This window comes from Salvelinus sp. IW2-2015, unplaced genomic scaffold (assembly GCF_002910315.2).
Source record: "Salvelinus sp. IW2-2015 unplaced genomic scaffold, ASM291031v2 Un_scaffold2063, whole genome shotgun sequence".
Classification (NCBI taxonomy): domain Eukaryota; kingdom Metazoa; phylum Chordata; class Actinopteri; order Salmoniformes; family Salmonidae; genus Salvelinus; species Salvelinus sp. IW2-2015.
Window position 1 is genome coordinate 61,455 of NW_019943406.1, and position 9,107 is coordinate 70,561.

General features: G+C 43.4%; 1 pseudogene; it reads left to right on the top strand.

The window, feature by feature from the left end:
- Window positions 1-5,718, top strand: part of LOC112072857 (LON peptidase N-terminal domain and RING finger protein 1-like) — a 25,659-nt pseudogene extending 19,941 nt beyond the window's left edge.
- The last annotated feature ends 3,389 nt before the right edge of the window (window positions 5,719-9,107 follow it).

Here is a 9,107-nt window from a genome sequence, read left to right on the forward strand (position 1 = left end):
CTTGTGTCTGTCTGTTGACTCTGTGTGTGTCTGACTCTGTGTGTGTCTGACTCTGTGTTGTGTCTGACTCGTCGTGTGTCTGACTCTCTGTGTGCTGATGTGTGTCTGACTCTCTGTGTGTGTGTGTCCTCCAGATTGCAGACTACGGCTATGCTGGAGATCCATAGCCTAGAGGTGTTGCCTGACGGTCGCTCCTATGTGGCTGTGTGGGTGGAAGTCGCTTCAGGGTCCTAAAGAGAGGACAGAGAGATGGATACCACACTGCTGATATAGAATACATGGAGGACCACAAGGTAAGTTACCACAGGTTGTTCTAACCTACTCCTGGCCCTGGAGACCCTGTGAAGGCAGAGTTTTGGTTCAACTTACCACTCCTGAGGAAGGTTACAAATGCTATTTTATTAGCTAGTTCTTCAGTGAGTGTTCCACTGGTACTTTGCCTGTTTCCAAGCAACAGTTTGTCAAGGCAATGTTCAGCGCCCTAGTGGTATTATCTCAGGAGGGCATGGGAGGGAGGGATCGTGGGGAGGGAGAGAGGGAATATTAGACTAGATATTAGACAATAAGTGAGTTCTGGTCTGGAAGGGGTAGGTGATAGGCAGGTCCATGTGGTGAGAGAGATGAATCTAATAAAGACTAAAGAGTTTGTTTCTTTATTGAAAGGCGTGAACAGAATCAGTTGTACTGTGTGTATTTTTCATAGAGAATCTCCTATGTTCCTAGGCTGAGGGGTCAGAGTTGGAGCTGTTGCAGAGCCTTCATGACAGTGTGTATGAGCAGCCCAGGACTGGTACACACGCCTCAACACACGCCTCAGAGAACAGATCAGCAGACAGTATGGAACCATGCCTGACAAGGACGACAACAACAGGTACAACAACACTTACAGACAGACTTGCCTACCACTACCACTCCAGACCATCTAGTGTCTAATATCATATTCCCTGTCTCTCTCTCTCCCTGTTTCTCTCTCTCCCTTCTCTCCCTGTCTCTCCTCTCCCTGTTCTCTCTTCTCTCCCTTTCTCTCTCTCTCCTTCTCTCCCTGTCTCTCTCTCTCCCTGTTTCTCGCTCTCCCTTCTCTCCCTGTTTCTCTCTCTCTCTCCTCTCCCTGCCTCTCTGTCTCTCAATGTCCCTTCTCTCCCTGTCTCTCTCCCTCAGGCCTCCAATAACGGTCCAGCATGGTGTTGGTGGTTGTTGTCAGTTCTCCAGCTGGACCCTGCCTACCAGACCACTGTGCTGTCTCTGCCCTCCCTCAAAGATCGCCTGGGACACCTGCGCATCGTTCTGGAATACTTCTCCCAGAGCTAGAGAAGAGGAGTATGAAGGAGAGAGAGGGATACAGCGATACTTGGTTTCTGATGCCAATCCAGTACCCCACACAGAGGAGAATCTCTACAGACTGGATAATATGAACCATACACAATACAGAAATACACACAAACGCACATCCACTAATATATTACACACACACACTAATATATTACACACATACACACAAGTAGAAAGAGTTTTATCACTTACATAAATACCATATTGAATTGCTGGTGAAAGAGAGGAGCTTTAGGTTTTGGGAGAAAAATAACTCAATATACTTACAAATTACTATATCATGTTTTGACTGTCCAGCTCGCTAATAATCACTTAAATTAAAGCTAGACAGTCAGGGAGTATCGTAAATTCCCAAAACGATGGATAGAGGACTTTCTCTTGCAAATTTTAACGGCGAAGAAATAATCAATATTCATTGCTGCCCTCCGGAACTCGTTGAAGACCAAATGCAGCCCCCAGGGCAAAATTAGTTTGACCCCCCTGCAGTAGAGGGTTGACCTCAACCTGTTCTGATTCATACCAAAGGATGTAAACCTGGTGTTAATGTCTCAGACAACCACTAGGTGTCCCTGTTCTCACTCCTGTTTCCCCTATCAGCCAAGCATAAAGAACACTGCCTTTCGCCATGGCAACTGACCTGCACTCATGATGTAACCAGCCATGTCATAATCAGATGATCTGATTAGTCTGACTCCTATGGCTCTAAAGTGCTTGATGAAATGCTATTAAAGGAGAGATGAGATGATAGCGGGATAGAGAAAGAGTGACACAGAGATCGCTCAGTCTGACAGAGCTGAAAACAACTTGATTTCCTGGATAATGCACATTATGCTATTAAAGAGTTTGGGTTAATGTTATTGATAGTTCAAAATAATCATGTTGTCTTTTTGGGGGGGTTCTTTAAAACCTTGGCAAGCTCCCATATTGTGACAAACACAATGAGCAGCCATTTGGTATCTAACAATCGGCCACTAAATTAGGATCATAAATTCTTTATTTTATTACTAGCACTATACTATAATTGCTATTGCCGTTACTATATATTTCCTGCAATGAAGCATCGTTACTAATATTGAATAGGATGTCATATTAGTGTGTTATTGCAATAATGATTTATTATGAAACATTGAAACATAAAAAGGCTCCGCCTGGGTGAAAATCGTAATGTGAATTAAAAGCTGCTATTGGCTGACTTCTGTCTCTGTAGTGTTGATGAAGATGTATTGAACAGGCCACATCCCAAATTGGCACCTTATTCCCTTCATAGTGCACTACATTTGACCAGGGCCTCTATAGGACTCTGGTGAAAAGTAGTGCACTATATAGGGAATAGTTGGGATGCAGCCCAGGTGTTAAATAAGAGAGACGAGATGGAGGTGGAAAGAGGAACTTTACATACACCTTGGTCAAATGCATTTAAACTCAGTTTTTCGCAATTCCTGACATTTAATCCAAGTAAAAATTCCCTGTTTTAGGTCAGTTAGGATCACCACTTTATTTTAAGAATGTGAAATGTCAGAATAATAGTAGAGACTGATTTATTTCGGCTTTTATTTATTTAATCACATTCCCAGTGGGTCAGAAATTTACATACCCTCAATTAATATTTGGTAGCATTGCCTTTAAATTGTTTAACTTGGGCCAAATGTTTCGGATAGCCTTCCACAAGCTTCCCAAAATAAGTTGGGTGAATTTTGACCCATTCCTCCTGACAGAGCTGGTGTAACTGAGTCAGGTTTGTAGGCCTCCTTGCTCGCACATGCTTTTTCAGTTCTGCCCACAAATTTTCTATGGGATTGAGGTCAGGGCTTTGTGATGGCCACTCCAATACCTTGACATTGTTGTCCTTAAGCCATTTTGCCACAACTTTGGAAATATGCTTGGGGTCATTGTCCATTTGGAAGACCCATTTGCAACCAAGCAATATATCCACATAATTTTCTCTTTCTCATGATGCCATCTATTTTGTGAAGTGCACCAGTCCCTCCTGCAGCAAAGCACCCCCACAACATGATGCTGCCACCCCCATGCTTCACGGTTGGAATGGTGTTCTTCAGCCTGCAAGCCTCCCCCTTTTTCCTCCAAACATAACGATGGTCATTATGGCCAAACAGTTGTATTTTTGTTTCACCAGACCAGAGGACATTTCTCCAAAAAGTACGATCTTTGTCCCCATGTGCAGTTGCAAACCGTAGTCTGGCTTTTTTATGMCGGTTTTGGAGCAGTGGCTTCTTCCTTGCTGAGCGGCCTTTCAGGTTATGTCGATATAGGACCATTTTACAGTGGATATATATACTTTCGTACCTGTTTCCTCCAGCATCTTCACATGGTCCTTTGCTGTTGTTCTGGGATTGATTTGCACTTTTCGCACAAAAGTACGTTCATTTCTAGGAGACAGAACGCGTCTCCTTCCTGAGCGGTATGACGGCTGCGTGGTCCCATGGTGTTTATACTTGCGTACTATTGTTTGTACAGATGAACGTGGTACCTTCGGACGTTTGGAAATTGCTCCCAAGGATGAACCAGACTTGTGGAGGTCCACATTTTTCTTCTGAGGTCTTGGCTGATTTATTTGATTTTCCCATGATGTCAAGCAAAGAGGCACTGAGTTTGAAGGTAGGCCTGGAAATACATCCACAGGTACACCTCCAATTGACTGAAATTATGTAAATTAGCCTATCAGAAGCTTCTAAAGCCATGACATCATCCAAGCTGTTTAAAGGCACAGTGAACTTAGTGTATGTAAACTTCTGACCCAGTGGAATTGTGATACAGTGAATTATAAGTTAAATAATCTGTCTAAACTATTGTTGGAAAAAGTACTTGTGCCATGCACAAAGTAGATGTTCTAACCGACTTGCGTGGTTGAAAAAGTGGTTGAAAAATTTGGTTTAATGACTCCAACCTAAAGTGTATGTAAACTTCTGACTTCAACTGTATGTACTGTATGTGTTTAGTACACGTGTCCACAGGCATATGTATGTACTGTATGTGCCTCGACACATACCTGTCTCGGAACTCTACAGACAATTCCTTTGACCTCATGGCTTGGTTTTTTCTCTGACATGCGCTGTCAACTGTTGGACCTTTCTATAGAGAGGTGTGTACCTTTCCAAATCATGTCCAATCAATATAATTTACCACAGGTGGACTTCAATCAAGTTGTAGAAACATTCAAGGATGATCAACGGAAACAGGATGCACCTGAGCTCAATTTCGAGTCTCATAGCAAAGGGTCTGAATACTTATGTAAATAATGTATTTCTGTTTTTTATTTGTAATACATTTGAAAAACTCTAAAAACCAGTTTTTGCTTTGTCATTATGGGGTATTGTGTGTAGATTGAGGATGTATTTTATTTTTTTACATTTTTTTTGAATAAGGCTGTAACTTCCGGAAGGTACTGTACAGATCACTACCCACACAGAACCTTAGAGCCAACAGGTTCTGACCTACACACAGGCTTTCTGAAAACATGCAATACAGCAACGACCATGAGGTCCAATGTAGGCCTAGAACCCACCCTAATGTGCAGATTGGACTGGACTACTACAGATCAGTGGCTGTCAGACATGTACACAAGTATATAAGTCTTTAGCTGATTGTTTGTCGCTGGAAACAAAAAAAACTTGAGTTCCGATCATAAAAACATTGATCACTTTACACTTCGGCCATCTTGAATTCCCCTAACTGATTCAACAAGAAGAGAGTTTGATCAGGAACAGGTAATAGTCTACGTTGTTTATCCTCGTAGTTGATTATGACTTACTGTTCGCTATCTGTTCTCATGTATCAGGGCTTTATTCAGGAACCTGACTTTACTGTCAACAATTGGGTGTAAATTGATTACAGTTGACTTGTCATTGGAGAGGTCGGCCTCTATTCTTTCACACTACAATAGATGTCCTGTTTCTTCATTTTCTTCTGATCCTTTTTGATAAAATGTTTAACGTTCAGTGGCGTATGTGCACACAGACAGGTGTTTTGGCTTCTGTTCCACACTACGTTGCTTCATGCTAAGTAGCTAGCACATTAGTGTGGATATTGGATCAGAACCAATGATTATTTGAGGGCGCATAAGGACACTGTAGTCATCACCAGAGATTTCAGAGGTAGTTTGTGTTTCTTCTCTGGCCAGTGTAGTTCTTTATCTAATGTGATATATAGACATTAAATGGTAGAGAAAGGTATTGGCCATGGAAGCCAATCTAGCCTGCTAGACCACTGTCTAAACAGTTGATATTGATAACCCACTGCTCTGCTGTGTACAAGCCCCCTAGCAACCGATGATGAATCATCATAAAATACCTGAATGATTTATTTGCTTCCATTATCCCTGGATGATGACTTTTCAAATGTTAATATTATAAATAAAGTTATTCAAATGAAGGTGTATGTTGTTTTTTTGTTGTAAATTTGATTGATTAATTGTTTAATTGAATGACATGTTGATGATTTTATGATTGATAATCATACGTTACCAGGAAACCCTTGGAGGAGAGACATCCTGGCAGAAAATCTAGCCTGGAGGACATTGGTCAATGGCCTGTGCTCCTGATAGGAGCCAACGGCTTAAGTCAAGTAAGTCCATCATACATTTATTGATCTATTAGGATGTGAAGTTATTATGGACTTCAGATCTACTGTATATACAAAACATTAGGAGCACCTGCTCTTTCCATGACATAGACTGACCAGGTGAATCCAAGGGAAAGCTATGATCCCTTATTGATGTCACTTGTTAAATCCACTTCAATCAGTGTAGATGAAGGGGAGGAGACAGGTTAAAGAAGGATTTTTAAGCCTTGAGACAATTGAGACATGGATTGTGTATGTGCGCCATGCAGAATGTGAATAGGTAAGACCAAAAATGTAAGTGCCTTTTGAACGGGGTATGGTAGTAGGTGCCAGACGCGCTGGTTTGAGAGTGTCAAGAACTGCAACGCTGCTGGGTTATCACACTCAACAGTTTCCCTTGTGTATCAGGAATGGTCCACCACCCAAGGATATCCAGCCAACTTGACACAACTGTGGGAAGCATTGGAGTCAACATGCTCCAGGTACAGGATGGCAACAACAACTGCCCGAGTTACACCAGGAACACACAATCCCTCCATCAGTGCTCAGACTGTCCGCAATAGGCTGAGAGAGGCTGGAATGAGGGCTTGTAGGCCTGTTGTAAGCCTATGGGCACAAACCCACTGTTGCTGGACCAGACAGGACTGGCAAAAAGTGCTCTTCACTGACGAGTCGCGGTTTTGTCTCACCAGGGGTGATGGTCGGATTTGCGTTTATCGTTGAAGGAATGAGCGTTACACGGAGGCCTGTACTCTGGAACAAGATCGATTTGGAGGTGGAGGGCCCGTCATGGTCTGGGGCGGTGTGTCACATCATCATCGGACTGAGCTTGTTGTCATTGCAGGCAATCTCAACGCTGTGCCTTACAGAGGAGACATCCTCCTCCCTCATGTGGTACCCTTCCTGCAGGCTCATTCTGACATGACCCTCCAGCATGACAATGCCACCAGCCATACTGCTCGTTCTGTGCATGAATTCCTGCAAGTCAGGAATGTCAGTGTTCTGCCATGGCCAGCGAAGAGCCCGGATCTCAATCCCATTGAGCACGTTTGGGACCTGTTGGATCGGAGGGTGAGGGCTAGGGTCATTACCCCCAGAAATGTCCGGGAACTTGCAGGTGCCTTGGTGGAAGAGTGGGGTAACATCTCACAGCAAGAACTGGCAAATCTGGTGCAGTCCATGAGGAGGAGATGAACTGACTGCAAAGTACTGTAATGCAGCTGGTGCGCCACACCAGATACTGACTATTTACTTTGGATTTTGTTCAGGACACATTATTTCCATTTCTGTTAGTCACATTTTTTTTATTTTTATTTAACCTTTATTTAACCAGGTAGGAATTGAGGAACACGTTCTGATTTACAATTGCAGCACTGGCCAAGATAAAGCAAAGCACTTCGACACATACACACAACACATAGTTACACATGGAGTAAAACAAACATATAGTCAATTAATAACGTGAAAAAAAAAATAAGTCTATATACAATGTGAGCAAGTGAGGTGAGATAAGGGAGTGAAGGCAAACAAATGATATGTATAAAAAAAATAAAAAATAAAAAAGGCCATGGAGGCGAAGTGAGTACAACACAGCAAGTAAAATAAAACTAAAAAACACTGGAATGGTTGGTTTTGCAGTGGAAGAAGTGCAAAGTAGAGACAGAAATAATGGGGTGCAAAGGAGCAAAATAAATTAATAAATAATACAGTAGGTAAAGAGGTATGTGTTGGGCTAATGTAGATGGTTTATGTACAGGTGCAGTAATCTATGAGCTGCTGAACAGCTGTGCTTAAAGCTAGTGAGGGAGATAGGTGTTCAGAGTTTTTTTGTAGTTCGTTCCAGTCATTGGCAGCTGAGAACTGAAGGAGAGGCGTCCAAAGGAAGAATTGGTTTTGGGGGTGACTAGAGAGATATACCTGCTGGAGCGCGTGCTACAGGTAGGTGCTGCTATGTGGACCAGCGAGCTGAGATAAGGGGGGACTTTACTAGCAGGGTCCTTGTAGATGACCTGCGAACCAGTGGGTTGTGTCGACGAGTATGAAGCGAGGGCCAGCCAACGAGAGTGTACAGGTCGCAGTGGTGGGAGTATATGGGGACTTTGGTGACAAAACGGATGCACTGTGATAGACTGCATCCAATTTATTGAGTAGGGTTTTGGAGGCTATTTTGTAATGACATCACCGAAGTCGAGAGTTGGTAGGATGGTCAGTTTTTACAAGGGTAATGTTTGGAGCATGAAGTAAAGGATGCTTTGTTGCGGAATAGGAAGCCAATTCTAGATTTGACTTTGGATTGGAGATGTTTAGATGTGGCTCGGAAGGGAGTTTACCAGTCTAACCAGACACACTAGGTATCTGCTGTAGAGTATTTCCCCATGATTCTAGAGCTCACGCTGCCGTCAAGATTAGTGATGTTGGACGGGGCAGGGGAGCAGGCAGCGATCTGGTTTGAAAGTAGTCATGATTTGGTTTTACTTGTATTTAAGAGCAGTTGACGGGTCCACGGAGGAGAGTTGTATGGAATTGAAGCTCGCCTGGAAGGGTTGTTAAACAGTGTCAGAACTGAAGGGGCAGAAGTATACAGAATAGTGTCGTCGGTGACGAAGCGTGATCAGAGAATCACACAAAGCAGCAGAGCGACATCATATGATTGTAAGACGAGAGAAGTCGTCCAAGCGGAATTGAACCTGTGTGCACCCCCATAGAGACTGCCAGAAGGCCCGGACAACAGACCGCACCCCGATTAATCGACACTACTGAAACTCGATCACGAAGAAGTAGTGGTGGTGAACCAGGCGAGGCAATCATTGGAGAAACCAAGGCTGGTCGAGTCTGCAATGAGGATGTGGTGATTGACAGAGTCAAAGCCTTGCCAGGTCAATGAATACGGCTGCACAGTATTGTTCCTCCATCGATGGCGTTTACGATATATGTTTATCACCTTGAAGCGTGGCTGGAGGTGCACCCATGACAGCTCTGAAACCAGATCATTAGCGAGAGGAGAAGGTGGGTGTGATTCGAAATGGTCGGTAATTCTGTTTGTTGACTTGGCTTTTCGAAGACTTAGAAGCAGGGTAGGATAGATATAGGTCTGTAGCAGTTAGGGTCAAGGGTGTCCCCTTTGAAGAGGGGAATAACCGCAGCTGCTTTCCAATCTTTGGGGATCTCAGACGACACGAAAGAGAGGTTGAAGAGGCTAG